General features: G+C 37.7%; 3 non-coding genes across 3 annotated transcripts; all 3 read left to right on the top strand.

Moving 5' to 3' along the window:
- The first annotated feature begins 6,519 nt into the window (after positions 1-6,519).
- On the top strand, positions 6,520-6,625 carry LOC145607568 (small nucleolar RNA R71). Its single transcript, XR_014105585.1, has one exon. It is a non-coding gene; the product is annotated as a small nucleolar RNA R71 (small nucleolar RNA).
- Positions 6,626-8,795: 2,170 nt separating this feature from the next.
- On the top strand, positions 8,796-8,901 carry LOC145607402 (small nucleolar RNA R71). Its single transcript, XR_014105555.1, has one exon. It is a non-coding gene; the product is annotated as a small nucleolar RNA R71 (small nucleolar RNA).
- A 1,657-nt stretch (positions 8,902-10,558) lies between these two features.
- On the top strand, positions 10,559-10,670 carry LOC145608930 (small nucleolar RNA R71). The gene has a single exon (XR_014105954.1). It is a non-coding gene; the product is annotated as a small nucleolar RNA R71 (small nucleolar RNA).
- Positions 10,671-24,804: the final 14,134 nt, after the last annotated feature.

Genomic DNA, 24,804 nt, shown 5'->3' with positions numbered 1-24,804 from the left:
AAAGGATTGTCGTAGGTCTCTACTCATCATAAATTTCGGCAAAAGTTCCTCAACGTGGATTGTCATTCATTTCAGCAAGTGGCAAATTTTCCCGAAGTGGATTGTCGGTCGACTCTTTTTTGCAAATGTTCCAAGACGCGGATTGTCAATAGTGGCAATATTTTCTCAAAAGGATTGTCGCATAGCGTTGGCAAATTTCCAAGGTGGATTGCTTTCAAGAGTTATATTCAAAGATGTGGATTGTCGATCGTAGCAAATTCTTATGAAAGATTGTTACGAAGCATTGGCAACTTTTCCAAAGATTGGATTTTGGCAAATTGTCCGAGGTACGGATTGTCGCTTCATCGTGGCAACATTTCCAAGGATGGATTGTTACGAGGCATTGACAACTTTCCCTAAATCGGATTGTCATACATCATACAAGAGTTGTGTTGGCAACTATTCCCAAAGAAAAGAGGATTGTCATCACAGTAAAAGCACCGACATGCTGGTTCACAAGCAGCAAAGCGCCGACGTACTGGCATAGCAAATATTAAAAAGCAGTGATCTTTTCGAAGACTATCACAGCGGGAAAAAGAAACTCTTTGTTCAGAGGCGCGTGAACATGTCAAAAAGAAGCTCTTTGTTCAGAGACGACTGAACATCGAAACAGCAAGGTGGCGTTCCCTGGATTATGGAGAGTTGTCACAAACAACTGAGGATTGTTTCAAGAGAAGCAATCTTCGATAGTATTCCCTTGGACGTGGAATATTATCATAGTGGAGGAGGATAATTTCAGGTGAAGCAATCTTCTAATTGGAAGCAGTTACGGGCGTAGCGGTTTTCAAGCGGGATGGCATTCTCTAGCTTGTAGAAGGTCATCAAAACAACAACAGTACAGCAGCAACAATCGGTTACTTTCAGAGACGTGTGCTCGACGGTGCAAGATACGCGTTTCTTAACTCTTTTATCTGTTTAACTAATGCTAGTTTTGCAGGTATCGGCGTTACAAGATTGATTTAGGATCGCACAACGCTGAATCATTCTCCGTCCCTATCGTTACTTTGGCTTTCGTTTTCGAAACTTGCGTTTCTCAAAACTCAGTCAAAGTGGGGGCTTCTGTAGACACTAATTTGTGTCTCCTCAAAACCAAACCCAGTGATGAGTACCTTTCACGTCAAATCATAATCGAATGAGACGAAAGTGTGGAAAGGTCTAGTGTTGCGGAAAGTTTTATTTATTTTCTTTTCTTTTTGTTTTTGAAAACTTTATTTTAAGAAAACAGTCAATCTAGTTGATTGGTCCATGATATGGGTCCAATAATGGTGTAGTTGGATGGGGCTTGCAAAGACCTTTCCAACGATATATTATAAGCCCAATTCCGATGAATATTGAGGAATTTATGGCCAATTTACTAAACTGGGCCCGGTTTGAGTTTTAAGTACGGCCCTATGATCTAAGAGAGGGCCTAATATAATTTATCATTCCTAATGTAATTAGGAATGGTTTTGGTCTTCTAGAACATTCTAGAAGGTTTTATCATTCTTAATTCAATTAGGACTCTTCAGAGTTTTAATCAGATCAAATAGCATTTTCGATTGAAATTATATTATTTTATCTTCCAGTACGGTAAAATTATCAGATTTTCGAAAACGCGTTAAAATCCGGTTTGGCGTCCAACCCCAGGCCTTGGCGCCTGGAATCAGGATTAGCGCCAGGCGCCAGAATTGGCGCCTGGCGCTAGCCACTAGTCCTGGCGCCAATGAGCCAGGGCTAGCGCCAAGGTGTTTCTTTGGTCTTCAGACTCTGTTTTGATAAATTATCTTTTTTGGATGATTTTCTCTATAAATATCGTATCAAAAACTTCGTTTTCATTCATCAACGACCAAGATCATCAAGAATCACCAATTCTCTTTATTCTCATTCATCTCTATAATTCTTCTTTTCTTAAATTCTCTTTCAAATAAATAATTCCGCATTCACAAGATCTTGATACACCTAGCGATATTCGAAGTTTCCTTCGCCCAAGACGTGAAAGGTTTTAATTTCTTAGGGTTTGGTCCCAAATCTCTCTTTTAATTATTTAATTTAATTGTTTTGTTTATTATTTTCCTTAAAGTTACTAACGTGTGTATTTTGTTATTAAAAAGAGGTACGAGGCATCCAAGTAAGTACTTTAATTGATTAATTGATTTATGATGTAGATATCATGTTTATATTGTTATTATGATATTCCTAGTATCATGTCTAGGGTATTTTTAATATTAAATATGATTGCTATGATGCCTTTTATTCTCTTCCTAATATTTATGATTGTTAGTATCATGTTAGGGCTAGAGGTTTAATTTTTATTGTTTAGTGACGTGCTTGGGTTTGTTATTAATCTTGTTAGTATCATGCCTAGGATCTTGCTTTGCTTTAACATGATTTTGATTATGATTTATGATTGATATTATTGTTATTAATGATGATGATTATTGATTATGTTGCTTGATATGTACATATTATTATTTCATTATTATTTTATTATTTATTGCTTGATCACCTTTTATGCATGTTAAAGGGAATTGGTACTTGCAACCACGCTTAATAAGATAATTAATAATCTTATTAGGTTAATTGTGATTATAATTCAAGTGATCGCCAATAATAGTTTATTTGTGCATTAAATTCAACTAACATAGATTAAAAAGGTTTAGGGTTAATCCTATTGATTGCATGTTAATCAGAAAGCGCACATGAATACGAGCAGAATAAAGTATAGGCCTATTATTAGGGCAGGTTCAATCTCTTTTAGGTTGGATTTGTACCATCATCCCCTAACCCTTATTTGGTTCATGACCTTATGTAGTTGATGATCTCTTGGATCGTTAAGGGGTGTAACCTTCACCTCGTGAATGGTTTACAAGTTTCTTAAAAACTTGTTGGCCTCTCTTTTGCTCTATCTTCTTCCCTTTTGGACGCCACCGTACTTTAGTGTATGATCATAGTGGGGTTCAAGCTAGTGGGATTTTAAAGGCTTGAAATTATTCCCTACAATAACCAACAATTATTATTCAAGAATTCAATCAAAGTTAACACATTTATCATGAGGAAACTTCAATTCAACATCCAACGATATCATTCAACATAAATTCCAAGTGAAAAGAAGTAACCATAGAGTTTCACCATGAAAGCATAGATGTTCAAGCTAAAATCAAAGAGGAAAATGATGAATATACAATAATAAACCATGCCTCAATGAAGCCTTGAAATGCTTGGAAAATGCTCAAAATGAAGATGTAAGTACAAATAAAACTCCCAAAAACAAACTCCAAACCTCAACACAAAACTTTAAAATTTTGAAAAAGTCCCAATTTTTTTGCTTGAATTGGGGAAAGAAATCTGAATTTTTTGGGTTTTAGATTTTAAAACCTGATTTTGGAAATTGAAATAGATGTTTAAATGATAGCAAAAGAGGTGAAGTAGGTTTGGTATTGCTCGAGAGGGTATAGGGTTTTAGGAGGGAAAAAATGAGAGAATTGAAAGAGATGGTGCCTTTGGGGGTTATAGGGGCTGCCAGCAGGTGCGTGCGCGCAATAGAGGGCCGCGTCCGCGGAAAAAAGCCCGCGCTCAGCCCACGGGAAGTTCCTGGTCAGATTATGGCATTTTTGGTGCGCAGGCATCCACGCCCGCGGGTGATCTTTGTGGTGTGTGTGCGCGCAGCTTGGTGCGTGCGCACCACATACATCTCGGGAAGGCTCTAAAAACAGAAACACCCCCTAATAATGCTTTCGTGTTTGCATTCTCACCGTCCCTACCAAATTTCATGATCAAGGACTCAAAATTTTCATTAGAAACAATCTAAAATATGTTTGAACATGAATAAAAATCGATGGAAATGCAAACACGAGAATATATAACCTCAACGAAGCCTTTCCTCTTAGCATAACCAAACCTCACGAAGTCTTGATCTAGCACTAAAATTGTTGGAAACTTTCTCCGATTTAATTCCCATGGTACGTAGGATCAAAAGAACAAAAAAAAAATAGAGAGAAATAATAAAAGTTCTCAAAGGAGGAAACAAAGAGAAGTATTAGATCAAAGTAAAAGGTTAGAAAACGGGTTGCCTCTCGGGAAGCGCTTTTGGTTAACGTCGTTAGCTCGACGTCCTCCACCAATTAAGGTGATTGGCGGAGAAATAATGAGTCAACAAAACCAACAAAAGCATCGTCAAAATACTTCATTAGACGATTGCCTTTAGCCTTGAACGGAGAAAGAAAGTCTTTCGTTGAGACTTTTACAAAGACATTTGGAAAACCACTCTTGGCCGAATTAGGACCGCTCCATCTTGATCCCTTGATGCTAAGGTGTGATGGAAAAGGTTTGAACTCAACAATTGATACACCTTCATCTTCCTTTGAAGTGGCGGCTTGCAAAGTTTCTTGGCTTGAGATATTCATGCATATATGCTAATCCAATTCCTCAATGCATCCATTAAGCAAATCCTCAAACATTCTCACTTCCTTGATAGGAGCACCTGTCTTATCCTTATTTAACAAGACATTCTCAAGAGGATCATTAGGAAGGAGCAAGTGCTCATGCATGGAAGATACAACAAGATCAAGAGAATTGATCAACATGTAATTTTCTAGAGAAGAACATGGATATTTCATGCTTTCATTCAAGTCAAATTCAATAACCTCTTCTCCTTACTTGAGTGAAATTTTTGCTCTCTTAACATTAATCATAGCACCCGAGTTAGCAAGAAAAGGTCTACCAGGAATAATGGGAATGGTAGCATCTTCATCCATTTCAAGCACCACAAAATCTACTAGAATTACAATTTTCCTTACCCTCAAAGAAACATCCTCAACCTTCCCCTTGGTAATCTTAATTGACCTATCGGCCAATCGCAAGGTAATCTAAGAAGGCATAAGTTCCCCTAACTCAAGTCTTTGATAAATCGAATATGGCATTAAGATAACACTAGTTCCTAAGTCACATAAGGCATTACCAATTTGGATCTTGTTAATGGCACAAGGGATAGAGACGTTTCTGGGATCTTTCAACTTGGGTGGCATCTTGTTCATTATAACTGCACTACAATTCTCGGTCAAGTTGACCGTCTCCACCACATACAAAGAATTCCTAACACTCAAAATGTCTTTGAGAAATTTTGCATAGTTGGGCATTTGTGTAACAACTTCGGTAAAAGGTAGAGAAAGATGAAGTTGCTTAAGCATTTCAATAAATCTTCCAAATTGTTCATCCAACTTATGTCTCATGAATTTTTGTGGATATGGAAGCTTGGGTTTCACAATCTCTTTCTCCACTCTCACCTCTCTTGGTGTCTCAATCACAACCTCACTCAAATATGCACCATTTCTCTCATCCTCTATCAAGACCTCCTTAGTTCCACTCTTCCTAGGCAAATTCTCCTCAAGAACCTTACCACTCCTTTTAACAATAGCATTCACGGGTCTCTTGGAATCTAAGCCTTGGGAAGGTAGAGAAGAAGGACTAGCATGATCTTTCAAAGCATTAGCAAGTTGAGAAATTTGGTTTTCAAGCATCTTATTATGAGTCATCACTTCATTGAATTTTTTGTCATTTACGGCCATGTAAGTGCTCAACAACTTTGTTTGATTTTAACTGATTTCCACCAAATTAGTCCTAGAAGAAGAGGATTGTGAATAGGAATTATCAACTTCAGTCTTTGGAGCAAATCCGGGTGGAGGGCCTCTTTGAGCATTATTTTAAAAATTGCCTCTCCCTTGATTGTTCTAATTACCCCTATTTTGATTGTGAACATAACCTTGCTTATGGTTACCACAACCTTAATTATGATTTCCATAACCTTGGTTTTGATTACCATGATTTTGTTTTTGATTTTGGCGACTATAACCTTGATTGTTATAGTTCTCTCGAGAACCTTGGTTCCTATACCCACCACCTTGGTTATAATTGTCAAAATTACCATGGTTTTGGTAATTCCTATTCCACTGACCCCTTTGGTTATCAAACTTTTGCACATTATTATTGTTCGATACAAAGTTCACATGTTCACTCTCATAATTGTCAAGATCATCATTACTCTCCAGAAAAGCATGAGGGCAATTACTAGAATTATGATCATATGAACAACACACATCACAAAACAAACAACCACTAGGCATGTTACTAGAATAAAGAGGGGGATGAGATTTAGAAGGAGTACCTCTCCCCTTAAATTGGGAGGGAAGACTTGGAGCTAGGGAAGAAGAATTCTCCATTTTTTCCATAATTGCACTTACTTCCTTCCGCAAGTTTTCCATTTGTGAAGAGAGATTGTTAATTGCATTCAAATGATAAACCGAGTACACCGAAGAGCTACTCTTGGTAGTTGATTCTCTCTCACCATCTTGCCAATCTCTATAATACTTCACAACATCCTCAATGATGTCCACCACTTCTTCTTCCGTCCTATTCATGATGAGACCTCCAACTCCTCCATCTAGGCATGACTTGCCTTGGGGACTTAGGCCACCATAGAAAATTTAAATAATTTGATAGGTTGGAATCCCGTGGTGAGGACACCCCCTTTGATACTCCTTATATCTCTCCCATGCTTCATAGAGTCTCTCACTTGGCTTTTGTTTGAAGGCTTGAATCAAAGCTCTTGCCTCTGCCGTTTTCTTTTGTGGATAGAAACGAGTTAGAAATTCCTTTGTAACCTCGTCCCATGTCGTTAGAGAATTCGGCTTAACCTCGTTGTCCAGCCATTCCAAAGCACGCCCAATGAGAGAAAGGGAAAGAGCTTGAGGTGGATGAATTCTTGGGAAAGTCCGTTCACCTTGATAGTATTGCAATATTTTTTTAAACTCCTTGAGATGATTTAGCGGGCTCTCATGCTTGGCTCCACTAAATTGTCTCCATTCTATCCAAGTGATCATAGCCAGCCTAATTTCAAAATCATTTGCCAGTGTTGTAGGTGGAACAATTCCACTCTCAAATCTATATGCATCGGGAATTCCCAATTCTTTCAATGCCATTCTCGGAGTCTCTCCCATTATTGCTTGTTCCTCTTGTTGCGGTTCTTCTTCACTTGAAATGCTAGAGCTAAAAGATCGCCTAGCAACCCTTAATTTTGTAATAGTCCTCTCGATCTCCGGATTAAATGGCACAAGTGAATGACCACGTGCTCTATGCATACAACTCAAAGGAAATGTTTAGTAGCACGGCTACAAGTGTAGCCTTAAAGAGGAAAATCATTTTGTTTTTTTAGAATGAAATAGACTCAACAACTAAAACAAAGAACCAATGTTATTCCCCGGCAACGACGCCATTTTGACAAGGGTTGGAACTAGGTCATCATCTAATTCTCCCTAAGTCAAACTAATTTATAAACGCTTAACGAACCTTAAACGAGTATAGAGGCAAGCTAAGGGTCGAACCCAAAGGAATGAATCAATGCCATGTTATAGTCTAACGTTAAGCTAAATTGAAGAATTGTTAATGGTTGAGTATGGTAACTATGATAACAAGAATCATGAATTCAATCAAATTGCTAAACACAAGGGATATAGGTTCCACATGCAAGCTTAACAATCATGCTAATTGATAGATCACCTAATTGGTTCATACATTGCATAGGACAAACGTTAGTTGCAATCAAAGGAATTCAAAGGTTATCTCTTATAAACAAAACTAGGGTTCACTATGAATGATTACCAAGGAGAATCACGATCAAATTCAAAAAAATCAATCAATTCCCAAATCAATTGTTCATGTCATTGGAAATTGCAATGCAATCTAGATTAACCTTATAGGTTGATCACTCCTAGTCTAATTAACCACATGGACAACTATGTCAACCAATTTAATTGCAACAATAAGTCAATCAAGGATCATCAATTAACAATAATCATCAATCATGCATGCTTCCCCTTCTACCTAGCAACTAATCTACTCACTAATCATGGTGAATTCTAAGGCTAAAATAAATTCAATCACAAACACATTCATTTCAAGCTAAATCAAAAGGAAATATAATCATTCAACAAATTCTCAAATCTAAATCGAAAATTCAAGCATTAAAGTAAATTGCAATTGAAGTAATTTCAAAGGAAAGAAATCATACTAACTTTGATTGATATGAAGAAGAATAAAAAATTTGATTGAAGAAACAATGTTGAATTACAATTCAAATCCAAAGATTACAATTTCTACTTTCTCTCTAACTTCTCTCTATTTTCTCTCTCTAAAAACTAAGCAAATGAAATGTTGTCTCAAAGTTTTTTCTTCAAAAGGATTTACAAGAGTATATATAGGCAAAGAAGAAAAGCTAATCGGTCGCGCCCTCTCCTTGAAGACTCTGTAGGCGCGCAGAAATGGGTACGGAACCCATAACTACCTCCACGGGCAGTCAAGGAAAAACCCGCGCCCGCGGGTACTGTAGCCTGAGCCCGCGACATCGCCACCCGCGCTTGCGGCTTTGTGCGCGGCAAAATGCCTTGTTCCAAGAGAAGCAAAGGGTCGCGGTCTCTCTGATCCGTAGCGCCCTCTCCAAAATCTTCGCGCCCGTGGGTAGACTGCGGATAGAGCGCGGAGAGTTCCTGCCAAAAAATCACCAAAATGTGCACCAAAACCCGCCCTCGCGACCCATAGATCCCGCGCCCGCTGTGATGAGAAAATGAGGAGAGCCCTCTCCGAGCCGTCTCCAAGCCCTCTCCATGAGACTTGAAACTCCTTTCCTTAGCTCTTTTTGCTCCTCTTGAATCATTTGTAAAGCTAAGTCTTTAGGCACCTACAAGAGAAACCAAAGAGAGAAATTTTGAATAATTTGATAGGTTGGAATCCCGTGGTGAGGACACCCCCTTTGATACTCCTTATATCTCTCCCATGCTTCATAGAGTCTCTCTATTGGCTTTTGTTTGAAGGCTGGAATCAAAGCTCTTGCCTCTGCCGTTTTCTTTTGTGGATAGAAACGAGTTAGAAATTCCTTTGTAACCTCGTCCCATGTCGTTAGAGAATTCGGCTTAACCTCGTTGTCCAGCCATTCCAAAGCACGCCCAATGAGAGGAAAGGGAAAGAGCTTGAGGCGGATGAATTCTTGGGAAAGTCCGTTCACCTTGATAGTATTGCAATATTTTTTTAAACTCCTTGAGATGATTTAGCGGGCTCTCATGCTTGGCTCCACTAAATTGTCGCCATTCTATCCAAGTGATCATAGCCCGCCTAATTTCAAAATCATTTGCCGGTGTTGTAGGTGAAACAATTCCACTCTCAAATCTATATGCACCAGGAATCCCCAATTCTTTCAATGCCATTCTCGGAGTCTCTCCCATTATTGCTTGTTCCTCTTGAATCGGTTCTTCTTCACTTGAAATGCTAGAGCTAAAAGATCGCCTAGCAACCCTTAATTTTGTAATAGTCCTCTCGATCTCTGGATTAAATGGCACAAGTGAATGACCACATGCTCTATGCATACAACTCAAAGGAAATGTTTAGTAGCACGGCTACAAGTGTAGCCTTAAAGAGGAAAATTATTTTGTTTTTTTAGAATGAAATAGACTCAACAACTATAACAAAGCACCAATGTCATTCCCCGGATGAATTCTTGGGAAATTCCGGATTAAATGGCACAAATTCGATCTCCGGATTAAATGGCACAAATAGAAAAGAAAAAGAGCAATATAAAAGGAAAACACGAAGAAAAGCACATAAAGGAAAGTAAAACACGAGAGAAGAAGTAATAGAGAACTAGAGAAGAAATTATCAAAATGGTAAAAGAAAAGCATGAAAAGCATAGTGAAAATATCCTAAAAAAACTATCCTATGAGTGCCATAAATGACACTCATCATCCCTACCTTGATTTTGTTCATGATTTTGATTATGGTTTCCATAACCTTGGTTATGATCCCCATAACCTTGGCCATGACTTTGACCATTATAACCATGGTTGTTATATTTACCACGAAACCCTTGGGTTCTTTGGTTCCCATAACCAGTAGTTTGGTTATAATTATCATAGTTCCCATGGTTACAATAATTCCTATTCCCAACATTCCCATGAGAATCAAATCTAGGTCAAAAATCATTATTAGCAACATAATTCACATGCTCACTCCCATTTCCATCATATTCATCATTTCTATCACAAGAAACATTGGGGAAAAAAGAAGCATCATGATAATTCATTCCACATAGATCACGAAACCAACATTCACTATCATACAACAAGAAGAAGGAAAAGTGTTAGGGTAAGGAGATGTACCCCTCCCTTTAATTTGGGAGGTAAGAATTGGTGCTTGTAAAGTTGCACTCTCGAGCTTAACTTTGATAGATACTACCACTTTCCCTAAATCTGAAATTTGCGTGGACAAATTATTGATAGCATTGAGTTGATCAATTGAGCATCCCATAGTGCTACTCTTGGTTATTGTCTCTTTCTTACCATCTTGCCATTCCATGTAGTGTCTAACTACATCCTGAATAATAACAACAACCTCTTCCTCGGTCTTGTTCATGATTGGGCCTCCAGCTCCAGCATCAAGAGTTGACCTCCCTTGAGGATTCAAACCACCATAAATAATTTGAATGATTAGGTAAGTTGGGATTCCATGATGAGGACACTTGCGTTAATAATCTTTGTATCTCTCCCATGCTTCATAGAGGCTTTCACTAGTCCTTTTCTTGAAACCTTTAATCAAAGCTCAATAGTGAGAAAAACTTCATTTGTAACACCTCATTTGTAACGGGCATAGAAAAATCCGTTACGAAAAGATTATTCGTAACGGGCAATATATTTTATTATTACAAATAGTTATTATTCGTAACGGACAAAATAATGTCCCTTACGAATATACATTACTCGTAACAGGAAAATAAAGCCCGTTATGAATAATCATTTAATTGTATCCGGCAAAAAATTGCCCGATACAAATAGACTTGTCTAAAAGGAGTAAGCCCATTACATTGGACTATTAGGGTTTCAATAATAGCTGTCAAAATTTTACTTTCTCTCTCATTTCAGTTCTCTCTTTCTCGCTCTCTCTCCTCACTCAATCTCCTTCCTTCGGTTTGCTAAGGAATTTTAAGCAATTTTGTTCAGTTTTGTGCGATTATTTTAGAGATCCGGAATAACGACGAGAATAATTTCTTTTCTTCTTCTCTGAGGTATGATATTTTTAGTTATCTTTTTGAATTATAGTGTTTTTAGCTTACATTATTTGGGGATTTTTGAAGTTTTTTTCAATTTTTTATAAATTTTGTTGGATCTTGAAGATGTAAGTTGATTTATTGAATTATGAGGACTGGAGTAGTATTGATTGTGATAACAAAGATGGTAAAAATGACGGTTCTATGGAGTTCGATAATTTCAAGCCAAATTAGAGAGATCCGCTTCTTCGTTTCCTTCTCATTACCCGGGTGAAATTAATGTGAAATTTTATTGTTAATTGTCTTCCTTGTAAATTAATATGCTTTTTTCTGATAAATTCGTATATTCTTTTCTTCAATCGTATTTTTTGGTTACCATTTTTCCCGAGTCCAATGATTTTTCTTGTCTTTGTTAATCGTGATTACAGATCTCGCATTGAGAAGGAGTTATCTGATATTTGTGACGATATTTTTTTGGTAGCTTGTTCTTGCTGCTAGTAATGGTGATTCTAAGGTGTTTTATTTGAAGATGAAGGGAGATAGTCATAGGTCTTTGGCTGAGTCTAAGACCGGTGCTGAGAGGAAATAAGCCGCTGAGAGTACTCTCATCGCCTATGTAGACACCTAAAAATGTCTCCCCAAAACCAAACTCGATGATGAACAACATTTCACCGCCATTATTGGTCGGGTTGAGTATTTAATCTTGGAGTGCTTAAATCCATATTTCCATTTCATAAACCAACCCAACTTCTAGCCCATTTCCCCAAACCATAACTTATTTTCCTCTTTTTGTGCCTTTTAACCCAAAATAATTCATTTCTTGTCCTTTAAAATCATTCATTTCATGTCCTTTTTATAAAAACGTTTAATCCAGTTTATTTTGGTAAATAATATGGGTAAAATGATTAAATAGTTTGATGGGGCTTTAAAAGAGCTTTCCAACGATATATTATAAGCCCAAATCCGAGTTATAACGAATAAGTTATGGCCAACATATTAAACTGAGTCCAAAATGAACTTAAGCCCACCTTATCTACGACCCAATGATCAAGTGGAGGGTCCAAATGATTTAATCCAATTCCTAAACCAATTAGGATTAATTAGAAACTTCTATTAGTTTCTATAAGATCCTAATTATCGTTTTTGAAAAGATAAGATTAAAGAGTTTGAAATTGAATAAAACTCCTTTTTTTTAAAGTCCTAATTTTATTCAATTGAAAGGCATTCAAAGAAAGATAGATATTATTTTCGTGCCTCATATTTTTTATCCAAATTTTATATGGTTGGATAGCCCTTGAAATTATCTTTCCAATGATATATTATAATATCAATTCCGAGCGATAACGGAAAAGATATGAATGAAATATCAAATTCTATTAAAAATTGACATCGTCTCACTATTTCGGCCATATCTTTTATTCTACTAAATATCTTAATCTGATTCCATTTGGGATAGAAATTAGACGTCAAGAGATTTCCAAATACATATTATTTATCTTATTCCGCTTTCTGGATCAAAAGATATGATAAAAACAAAAACCGCAAAAACTGCTGTTTATAGAATTTTTATTACGATTTAATTCGGATCTTATCTTAATTCTTCGACCCTTCTTTTTTTTCTCTATAAATAGAGGTCATATCAACCATTTTCCAATCATCAACAAGCTTGATCATAAAATCATTCTTTTCTCCCTCTTTAGCCTAAACACTGGCCATCCTATTCTCTTATAATACTTCCCCTAAGCGCTCCAAGGAGTCCATACAATACCTAAAGTTCTAAATTAAACCAAGGCGTGAAAGGTATAATTAACTGAGCATTTGGAACAAATCACCTCTACTTTTCATTTGATTTATATCTTTTATTGAAGTTACTAACAGTTTATTCATGATGTAGCAATTCAAGGAACGCGCGGAATGTGAGTAATTAATTAATTTAATTACTCTTATTTTATTTTAATATTGTTAGTATCATGATAAGGTTTATTTATATTTGATTTGACTAAAGTTATTATTATTAAATTGCTTCCAATATTAATGATAATTCTGTTATATTTTTTATGATCACCATTTTGCATGTTTAAAGAGAATATATAATTGAAAATCACGTCTAATATGATAATTTGGACAACCTATTTAGGATCCTTTTTAATCTTGTTATTTAATTCAAGTGATCACAAATATTTTAGAATAAGGTGTTGCATTAATAATAAACAAATTTATCTTAATAATAGTTTGGAGCAAATTAAATATTTTATTTGTATGCCTTTGAGATCGCAGGAATCACTTTCTACTATAAGAATCGAGTAGAGGCCAATACGGGCGAATGTGACTCCTTGATTCACTTCGTACCATCATCCCCGATCCTCCTTTCGTGGTTCCGAACCATATGGGGTTAGTAATCTCATGGATTATAAATGTGGTGTAACCTTCACGGGTCAATCGTTGTTGCCTATCGTTGTCCCTTTATTCGTGGTTGCCTTTTATGATTCGTGAACAGTATACAAGTTCCTTAAAAACTTGTTGGCGGCTCCCCACTTTTCTTTGTCCCTAATTATTGTCCCTAATTGTATTATGTCAATTCCCACTTCCTATGAGTGCCAAGCATATTCACAACATGCTTTAACGTAGGCGCACTTCGCGCGACGCCTACAATTTAGGGACTCCACTGGGGAGGATTCTTGGTTATTTATCGATTTGAGTGATCGGTATTTAATTAAGATGAGTGGATGAGACTTAAAAGATTCTTGAATTGTATTCCTGCGATTTAATTGGCATTGTCACATATGCATATGATTTTTTTAGGTTACCTATTTTTCCACAATAGTATGTGTTCTACGTATGTGGCTAGCCCGGGGGATTTATGCTCTATCAACCCGAAAACGCTCATGGCAATAAGGGTTCATCCGAGTTTTTAAATCCGCCCCAACCATGGAGTCGAGTTCGATTTCATCACAAACTCGCAGAGCCGCGCGTTGGCATACACCCTCAAGGGAGGCTACCTTGCTAACGCGTCCAAAGTCTTAACCATGGTACCCTTTGACACTCAAAAGCTTGACTATAGCCGAACATAGAACTTGACTTTAGGTTGCGGTTTTCATTGCATCATGCGTGACGATATGCTTATATGTGCATTTTTTTATTGACTTTTTTTAATTATTTTTTTTTCTCTTATCAAACCTTTTTTTTTATTATTATTAGAGTCGAGCCATAGATTTTTTTTTTTATTTTTTGAGTCACCCGGATTTTAATTCCCGTATACTGCACAAGAGTCAACTTGTTTTGGTCATATCTAGAGTTCTAGAAAGAGTTACGTGTCATAAAACCTATGGATGTGTAGCCCCGAGTTTTATCGTTCATTTGGAGTTGGTTTCATCCCAATCAAAGTCACAATCAAAAGTTATAACCGATATACTACAGCATGTCCAGTTTAGGTGTCTTTTTAGCGTCAACTTTCTTCTTTTTTTTTTCATTTTTTAATTTTTCATTATATCTTTTCTAGTCAAGCTAGTCTTAGCTAATTCCTTTAATCTGTGTCAACTCGTATAACATAGGATTATAGATTTTTTTTTTCTTATACCCATAAGTCATAAGTCTTCTAGAATTCTAGTCCTCTTCCTAGTTTCTTGTGATTGATTTTTTGTGCTAATCTTAACATGTGTTCTTTGTCTTTGATTGTGGTTTATCTTATTTATGACTAATGATTGCCAATGGACCGTTTTCACCTAGTAAATAGAATAAACATTAAAATTGGACAAAATGAATCAAGTTAGTTTGTCTTTTAGTCTTCCTTGCAATTTGGTCATTGGATCCTATGTTTTTCACAACGTCCTCAAATCTAGCCATGCGATCATACCATGAATCTTAATAAACTCACCTAATCACATATGTTGAGTCATTGCACACACTTTGTCTTCGAGTAATGCACTATAATGTTTATGATCGTATACTAGGACCATGCATGCATCGTTTTCTGTCGTAATAGGAATGAGTGGAGTATTTTCCATCAGTTTTCAAAATCGTTTCATACACTCTTCCTTTTCAATACAAGTATTGAGTGAATGCATTAAGTGAGTTCTTCCTTAAATAGTACTTGAGTCTAAAATAACTAGGCAATAGTTGGAAGAATAAGGAGAACGTCATTCCTTCCTTCTTTTCTTCCAATCAAAGCATCAGCAATAACAAAATTCTTGTTCCTCTTGGCAGTAAAAAATAATGCATAAGCAACCATGAAGACGAAGCAAAAGACAAGTTCCCATATAAGATTTCATTCTTTTTTTTTTCTTTCGTTCAACCCTTTTCCCCTAATAAGTCTAGTATATATAGGTTCTCCTTATCCTTATGTCTATATGCCATGTTCCATCAATAAACATTTCTTTTCTTTGCATTCGATTATGTCATTCGCCAAAAAAAAAGGAAAAAAAATCAATTGCCGAACTAAACACAAGGTACACCAATGATTTGAGGCATGATCGAGGGTAAATAGGTCGTTAAGCTACCACCCTAACCAAATTAATCATTTATAATACCTAAACCTACCCTAAAGTAGTTAGTGGCAAGTAAAGGGTCGAACCACTAGGGAAGCACGCTAATTCAACATCAAATGTCACTAATGCAAGAGTGAAAAGGGGATTGTTTTTGTTGGTTTTGTTGAGTAGAACACTAATTCTACAAGTAAGCAAGAAAATGATGATTAAAATCAATATAAAATGACGCTAGGGATACGGGGGTGTTCAATATGATTAGAAAGAGGAGAATAATGGTGATTATCATGAAACATATGCCAAAGAACACAAGGTTCCACCAAAACAATTCATTCTCATGTAATAGTCTAGGCAAATCAATGAAAGAGGTCTACACTAATAAGGATCATTCTCATGCATCCTATTAGTTACAATCAAATCAAGAGAATAAAGAAGCACAATCCATAAAAACTCCACTTTAATAACTCATTCTCATGCAATCATTAAAATAGAGGTGATCCTAATCTAGTTCAAATCACTTTCATGCATTTAAATTAGAAAACATCAAATAGGGTGCAACAATAATCCTAAGCTAATAAAAATCATGTCTTTCATCAATATATTGTATAAGTTCAATCCAACTATCATCATTCATCCAAATATCAAATCATATCTTCCACCCCCTTCCCCTAGCCAAAAGTTTAGCATAGAGAAGGGAGATTACACACAATATCAAAACTAGAAATAAACTTAAGAAACTCAAAACAAAACATAATTAAAATTAATGAAATCAATAACAACTAGATGAACTAATAAGATTAACAAGAATAAACAACAATAAAGCAAATAAATAAAACTAAAGGAAAGGAGAAGAGATTACTAAAGAAAGGATTAATGAAAAATGGAAACTTGAATTCTTGCTTGATTGAAACTTTATTAAACTTCAGCAAAATTGAATCTTGGAAGAAAATTGAGCCATCATCTATTTTCTCTCACTAAAAATTATCTAATCTAACCCTAAGAGAGAGAAGCTCTCCTAAAACTAATTAAGAAATTAGAACAATAGATGATTTTTCCCCCAAAAAAGGGGTATTTAAACAACTTAGGAAAAATAGGAAAAATAAAAGGGGAAAAATAAAATAAAGAAAGAAATAAGAAAAGGGAAAGAAATAAAAAGGATTAAGAAAAGAAAAGAAAAATAAAAGAAAATAAAAATAAAAGAAAATGAAATTAATAAAACCAACAAATCCCCCCATCAGCTCATCCTCTTCTTCCTTTCGTGGCTGCTCTGCTGAAAACCCTCACCACGCATAATCATCATCGCAATTAATCAATGGCTGGAAAGCTTCACCTTCAATCATCATCAAATCGATCTTATAAAATATCATGCGCGAAGCTCGTGAGGTGGTTGATCGGACCGAAAGTAGGTGCGGCCGAACTATGGGCTGGTTCGATCGAACCATGGGTGTGTTCGACCACACCTCTAAAAATCAGAAAAGTTCGAATGATTCTGATTGTTTTCGCCCTTTTACTTCGACCGAACTCTTCAATGGGTTTGCCCGAACTCGATTGATTTAATATTTGCTCTGAATTGGGGCTGATTTGAGGTGAATTTGCGGTTTGCTGGCTGCTTTTGTTGTTGGCGCTGTGTGGTGGTGTATCGGGTGAGAAAGGTGCGAATTTTGGGGTGTGAGATGCGGTGGATGGTGATTGGAGGTGTGGGAATGCGTGAGGTGGTTTGATGATTGATGGTGGTTTCAGTGGTTGTTTTTGCGTGAAGGTGAGAAGATGAACTGGAGTAGGGGTTAATGGTGGCTATGAAGGCTGAGATTGGTTAAAGTGCGTGGCAGGTGGTTGGAGGTGCGGAGATTAGTGGCGGCTGGTAGAAACAGGGGAGTTGCGTGGTGGTTGGAGGTGTTGGGGTTTGCGTGAGGAAGCAGGGGAAGGTGATTGGAGGTGGTGTGTTTGTTGTTGTTGCAGTTGGTGTTGTTGAGGGGAGCAGGGAGTTAGTGGTGCGTGACTGGTGTGGTGAAGGATAAGGAGGGAGAGTGGTGTCTGATAAGCTGCTAGCAAGAGGGCAGCAGCTTGGCATTGTGCATTTGCCTCAAACCTCGGACCCCGAACACGAATATGACTTTGAAACCCGGAACACCTACAACCAGAAATACGAGGGTATTACCACGAGATAAAATAAAATAAAATAAAGAAAAAAAATAAAATAAAATAACTTGAAAATAAAATCAAAAGAAATTAAATAAAATAAAGAAAACAAATATGAAAATAAAATAAGAAAATGAGAGAAACTAGGAACTTATTAAATAACAAGAACTAAAAACTTAAAATATAAACATAGAAAATAAGATAATTTAAATAAATTAAGAAAATAAGCTAAAAACTATTGAAAACTACTAAATTACTTTAAAAAAAAAAAAGATAAAAGACGAGAATAAGAAAATAATAGAAATAAAGGATAAAAAGGGTGAAATTATTTGAAAATAAATCGGAATACGACTCAATAAACACCCTAAAAGTGACATAAAAGTCACTTATCAAACTCCCCCAACCTAACCTTTTGCTCGTCCTCGAGCAAATAAAAATGAAACACGAGAGAAGGAGAGTTAATTATTCAAGCAAAGCTAAGACACTAAAGGAGAATAAGAATGTACACTAACTCACTTTCGTAGGAATCACGGTCAATTTTAGCAACTAAAGACAAGCCCTTTAAACTCCTAGATCGCCCTAGAGGACGAGTGTGCTCTCGTGAGGGTGTCCTAAGAGTTTAACCCACGTCATTAGGGTTTTGTTCTAGTGAGAGAAACTCTAGCTTCTCTCTAGCCCTTTGAAGAAGGGTCCCGGTGGTTGCCTTCATCGGATTCTTCTTCAAAGGGTTAGATTGAGAAGCTTGTTTCTTGTTCTTCAATGTCAAAATACAAACCCTAAGGGCTTTTAGATCTTAGGTCTGTTATTCGACCTTCATTCAAGGTTGAAGATGCGGCGACTGTTTGGTCGGGATGCGCTTAAAGTTTTAATTTTTCTTGCTGGGTTGTTTCTGGGTTTTTTGGGTTTGATTTCTAAATCAATCAAAGCTGCTGGACGGTGCTGCGAAGAGTATTGGTTCCTTCTTCGATTTTCTGGGTTCTTTGCTCGAGATTGAAGAAGGGTCTAAGTTCGGTGTTCCGGTGGTTGTTCTGGTTGGCGCGGCGGCTGGACGGTGTTCATGCTATTCTTTTCCAGCAGCCGGTTTGTGGTTGAAAGTGTCGATTTTTTGTTTGCTAGGCTGATTCCGGTTGGTTGCTGGGCGGTGGTTTGAGTCGTATTTTATCCCAGTAGCTGGAAGCTCATTCGTGAGGCTGATTCTGGCTGTTTGGGGCTAAATCAAACCCTCGATTTTCTGGGTTCTTGCTCAAAGAATGTTGTTGATTTTTGGGCTAGTTTTCCGGTGGCTGGGTTTCGTTTTCTCTGGTCTTTGTTGCTGGTGATGGGTCCAGTTCAGTGGGTGTCTTCAACTCTTGAATGTTGTCGACGGGGCTATGCTCTGTTCTTTTCGGTTGCTGGGAATCACTGAAATGGGTTCCCCTGATTGATGTTTGTTGTCGGGACTTTGTATTGATTTCTGGGTTCGTTTCTCCGGGGGTTTTTCTGCTGTTTGCGGGTCTTCTTCTTGGAGGATGAGCTCGGAGGTTAGTGGCAACTTCTCTGATTTGTTTATTGTTGAGATTGAGATATTTCCCTTGTTCATCAACTATTAAAGGAAGGCTAAATATTTTTATTTTCCTCCTTTTATTTTATCTTTGTGTAAAATGGGATTTGCTTCTTTGGTTGTAACTACTATCTAGGCATATTGTATTCCTTTTTCAGCTTAAGCTTCCTAGTGATTAGTGTTGTTGGTTGATGGCCCATGGTAGCGATCCTTTGTCCTGTTTTGTATTGTATGCATGCCATGTCGTTGTCCTAGAAAACTAGTTTCCGGGTTGTTATTTAGTTGTGATTTTATGATTATGCCTATTGATGGTGGATAGTTGCTGGAGGTTGGCTGTCATAGTTGAGTTTTGGCTTAATTAGCTTGCTTGGTGTGTAGTGGGATGAGACCCTATTTTTTATTGTTGTCCTAGCATGAGGTGCTAGCTGATGGCCTGTGTTGTATGATGGGTGGTTTTCCTATTGCTCCCTTGTTTCTTGCTTCTGCCTGGACTCCTTTTCATGCCTCTTCCATTATGGAAGTTTTCGATTTATCCTTTCCTCGGCATCTATTGCTTTTATGCTTTGCTTGAGCCTCCTTGTGTTTATGATGCTGGCTGATGGTTCATGGCTACGATCCTTTGTCCTGGTTTGTATTGCATGTATGCTTTTGTTCTATCCTGACATGATGACTATGGAGTGATTACCAAGCTGATTTTATGGTGATGCTGGTTGAGGGTGTTTTTTCTTTGTGTTATTTGGTGGAGGTTGGCTGTATGGTGAGTCTTGGTCATTTTAGCTTGCCTTGGTATGTAATGGGATGAGGCCTCATTTTTAGTGTCATCTCCTAGCATGAGGTGCTAGTTGATGGCTCGGATTGTATGGTGGGTGGTATCCCTCTTTCTTCCTTGGGTCTTGCTTTTGCCCGGGCTCTCTTTTCCTCGGCATCTTATGCTTTTCTGCTTTGCTTGAGCCCCTGTGTTTGTGATGTTGGCTGATGGATCATGGCTACGATCCTTTGTCCTGGTTTGTATTACTTGTATGCTTTTGTTCTGTCATGACATGCTGATTACAGGGTTATTACCAAGCTAATTTTATGGTGATGCTGGTGGAACGTGTTCTTTGTTTTATTTGGTGGAGGTTGGCGGTCATGGTTGAGTGTTGGCCTTTTTAGCTTGCCTGGTATGTAGTGGGATGAAGCCCGTTTTTAGTGTTGTCCCCTGTCATGAGGTGATAGTTGATGGCTTGTATTGTATGGTGGGTGGTATCCCTCTTTCTACCTTGGTTCTTGCTTTTGTCCAGGCTCCTTCTTTTACCTCCTTGGTAGTGGTGGTTGTTGATCTACCTCTGTCCAGGCATCTTATGCTATTATGTTTTACTTGAGCCTCCTTGTGTTTGTGCTGCTGGCTGATGGTTCATGGCTACGATCTTTTGTTCTGGTTTGTACTGCATGTATGCTATTGTTCTGTCCTGGCAGGCTGACTATGGGGTGTTATCAAGCTATTTTATGGTGATGCTGGTGGTGGTGTTTTCTCTGTCGTTGTTTTGGTGTGGTGGAAGTTGGTTGCTAAGGGTGAGTCTTGGTTATTCTAGCTTGCTTGGTGTGTAGTAGGTTGAGGCCCTATTTTTAGTGTTGTCTCCTAGTATGAGGTGCTAGTTGATGGCCTGGATTGTATGGTGGGTGATATTCCTATTGCTTCCTTGTTTGCTGTTTCTTCCAGGACTCCTTCTTTTGCCTCTTCCGTTGTGGTAGTTGTTGATCTTCCTTTATCGTGACATCTTGTGCTTCTCTGTCTTGCTTGAGCCTCCTTATGTTTGTGCTGCTGGATGATGGTTCATAGCTGCGATCTTTTGTCCTAGGTTGTACTGCATGCATGCTGTTGTTCTGTCCTGGCAGGCTGACTGTGGGATTGTTATCAAGCTGGTTTTTATGATGATGTTGGCGGATGGTGTATGCTTTCAAGCTAAGCTAATGCTTTTTTATACTCACCTTTGTTATCTTTGGATTATTGGGTTTATTACCTACTTTTGGTTGTAGCTTCGGTTTCCTCTACCTTTGTTAGTTAGAGGTTCCGTAGTTGTTGTTTTTGTATTGCCTTCGGGCTTTTGTTTTGTTGCTTCTTTGGCCCAGAGGGCATGTACTGAACTTTCATTTCTTGTAGTTACTACTTTTTTTTTTGGGTAGTAACTCTTTACTTTTGGTAATAAAATTCTTTATTTACCAAAAAAAAACCGAGGCAAACAAAAAGAAAAAGAAAAGCAAACACAACCACGACCAACATAACATGACAAGGCTTAAGAAAACCAAACAAGCTTTTAGATAGAAAATGCTCCATTTGGACTCAAACGTAGAGACATGCACCAAAGAATGCTTGCCTTTCTCAATTAAATGAGGGAATACACGTTCCGAGATGCTCATGGTTGAAAGAGACAAACCTAAGCTAAGCATAGAGAACTAATGATTTCATTCTCCGCCCTAGCCCCAACCAAGACGGTCCATGTTCTCTCCACTAGCTTAAAATCATCCCTTAGTTAGCTCCTCCTGATTCCTCGAGGGAACCGGAAAAAGAAATTTTTATGTATAATCATAAGGCCATCCCGACATCTCAACTATGCATACTCTCTCCATAAGGTTGAAGTCTATCTCCCTCCACCGGAATTTGACCTCACCCCTCTAAAGTCTAAGGGTCTTAACTAGGGTTGTAACATAAGGCAAAGGGTTAAGGCGGGGTAAAAATTTGAAAATTTTTGTGATATTTCCTAAGTGAAGCAAAAGGGTGATCAAACCTCAAAAACAAACTCAAGAAATCACCAAACATCAAACAAAAATACCAATAATGCCATCTCCCCCAAGCTTATTCAATGCCAACACACAAAATATACAAAAACGAAGTAACGCTCCCCCCCGAGCTTGAACGAAGCATTGTCCTGAATGCTTAAACTGGGGAAGAAAACGAAACCAAATTTTTTTTTTGTGTCCTTGCCTTTTTTAACTTTGGACGGCTTTTTCTTAAAACTTCATTTGATTTTCTTGAATTGCATCTTTCTTCTCAAACTCTTATGCATATTCTCTTCAAGCTCAACTTTCAAGACCTTACTATAACCAATTCACAAAGTTTTCTTGCTCATGATCAACTCACAAAAAACTCAAACCTCACATGCCAATGCTTCACTAACTAAAATGGTTGGTAAACAAAGGCCATTAGGTTTGTAACGCGGTTTAAACAAGAGCGGGAAACATTAGGCTCAAATTGGTTAATAAGTAGGTTGATGCAAAATAGAAAACCAAATTTGTAACAAAATAAAAAGAAGATAAAGAAAAATGAGATGAAAATGCCCTCTTCCTCCTCTAGAGTTATATGGTCACGATCTAGGGAGCTAGACGCCAACACAAAGATTAATATATGCATAGTTAAGGATCCTAAATGCCGCTCACAAGAATGATGAAGGCTAGAACAAATGATGCTCACACGAGATAAGAAATAAGCAAATACCAACCAAGGGAATACTATCCACCATAGAGAGAAACCCCATCTTACCACTTTCCCGTGAACTAGGGGTTCAAATTTCCTTAATAGTTCTAAACCGTGCTACCTTAGCTTAAAATTTGTCTTTCTCAACCACAAGCACTCTCAAACCGTGTAAACCCTCATCAACTAGTAAGATAAGCATTCAAAGACACATCATAATGAAAGGCACACAAATCCAAATGAATGAGCAAAATCCAAATCAAAATTATTTCAACTTGTCATAGTTATGTTTGTTACACAAAAGGGAAAAACAACACCAAAGAAAGAGGAAGAAATTTAAAAGGTTCACAAACGAGGCATATAATCCAAGTAAATCCCAATCGTCATACAAGTGATCGTTGATAACAACATCAACGATCCCAGGTTCCTTAGAACCAAATTCAAGCAACCTCGAACCATTCATATTCTTCCTAAGCTAAACCTAAACTAAGCACTTAAAGAAAAAGTAAAAGAGTGAAAACAAGAAAGGTCTCACCGAGAGGTTAGCTTAAAAGAAAAAAGGAGCATAAAACCGAGTTCACCAAATTTCACTCCGCTCCAAGCTTCCAAAAAGCAAACTACAACGCAACACAAGACACAAAAGAAAACATTAAAAGAGAACAAAGAAAGAAAACAAAAAGAAAAAGAAAGGAGGGGGAGAAAAAGGGTTAGAAATCCTCCGGGTTGCCTCCCGGGAAGCGCTTGTTTATGGTCTCTAGCTTGACCCTTCACCTCATTCAAGGTGGATTAAAGAACATCACCCTCATCAACTTGAGGATTGAATCATAGATTCCCCCTAACTTGAGAAATAGAACTCCTTGAGGTCTCACATCACCACAAGGAAAAGGAGGGAATGAATCAAGAGCCAATGGTGGCTCCCTCTTTTCTCTTTCCCTTCGTCTTGTTGATTCTTCTTCTTTTTTCACTCTTCTTTATTTTCCTTCTAAAAGGGGGATCGAGCTTGGAATCCTCAATATTAGGAAGGGCAAACTCACCTTCCTCAAGAGAGCCTTCAAACCAAGCGGGAACTTCAAGGAAGTCATCATACCTCATTGTCACCTTATAATCACGTGGAGATAAGCTCTCATTAGCCATCACATCATCGACCACATCAACTCTACATACGCTCACCGCCATAGGGCTCTTCAAAACGACATTCTCAACTAGCCTACAAGGACAGGGAACCGGGCCTTCAAACTTGTTTGGTTCACTAAAATCGAATGGCTCCTCATTTTGTTCTTGAACCTTCTTCTCAACCACATTATCTACAACCTTGTCCTCCTTTCAAGTTTCGGGTTGATAAGTATGTGAAGGATTAGTAGATGATTGTAAGGGGAGTTTTGTGGTTAAATGGAGAGAAGAATTGTTGGCTAGTTGGGAATCAACAACTTCATTGTAAGATTTGATTTCTTGGAATTGTGGAGTGATAGTTTGACGTTGTTGAAGAATTTGGGTTTGTGTGTGGTCGGGTGGGGATTTTTCTTCATACACTTGAGGACATAGGTCATGATTTTGATCTTGAGAGTTCTCTACTTGGTTGGAAAGGTAGGAAAAGTTTTGGGTTGGTGGATTGAAGAGAGGTCCATTTTGGGGGTAGGAGTTTTCTTGCCTTGGAGGTTGTTGAAGTTGTTGGGATTGAGCTTGGGTTACAAACTCTTTTTCCCTCAAAGTCAAAACTTCACCATGCTTGAGATTGAACTCTCTACAATAGGATGCATCATGATCCGTCCCACCACAATGAGCACATGAGAAATCAATGATTTGTGAAGGTTTTGAACACAAACTAACACTTGAGTTCAACTTGGAAAGACCTTCATTCAAGAGCTCAACTATGTGCTTAAGTTGGCCGACTTTCTCCAACTCATAAAGATCTCCTTGCTTCCCTTGGGACCTTCTTTGGCCTCCCTAAGAATAGCTAGTAGCCACTTCTTCAATTATAGCTTCAACTTGGCTTTGAGGGATCTTAATCAATTGGCCACCGGCACCCGCATCTAGATTGGTCCTTGACATTGGCTCTAAGCCATCATAGAAGAATCTCATGAGCAAATTACGGTTG

This window comes from Chenopodium album, chromosome 2 (genome assembly GCF_948465745.1).
Source record: "Chenopodium album chromosome 2, dcCheAlbu1.1, whole genome shotgun sequence".
Classification (NCBI taxonomy): domain Eukaryota; kingdom Viridiplantae; phylum Streptophyta; class Magnoliopsida; order Caryophyllales; family Amaranthaceae; genus Chenopodium; species Chenopodium album.
The sequence above is the reverse complement of the archived record's forward strand: the minus strand, read 5'-3'. Positions and strand labels throughout refer to the sequence as shown.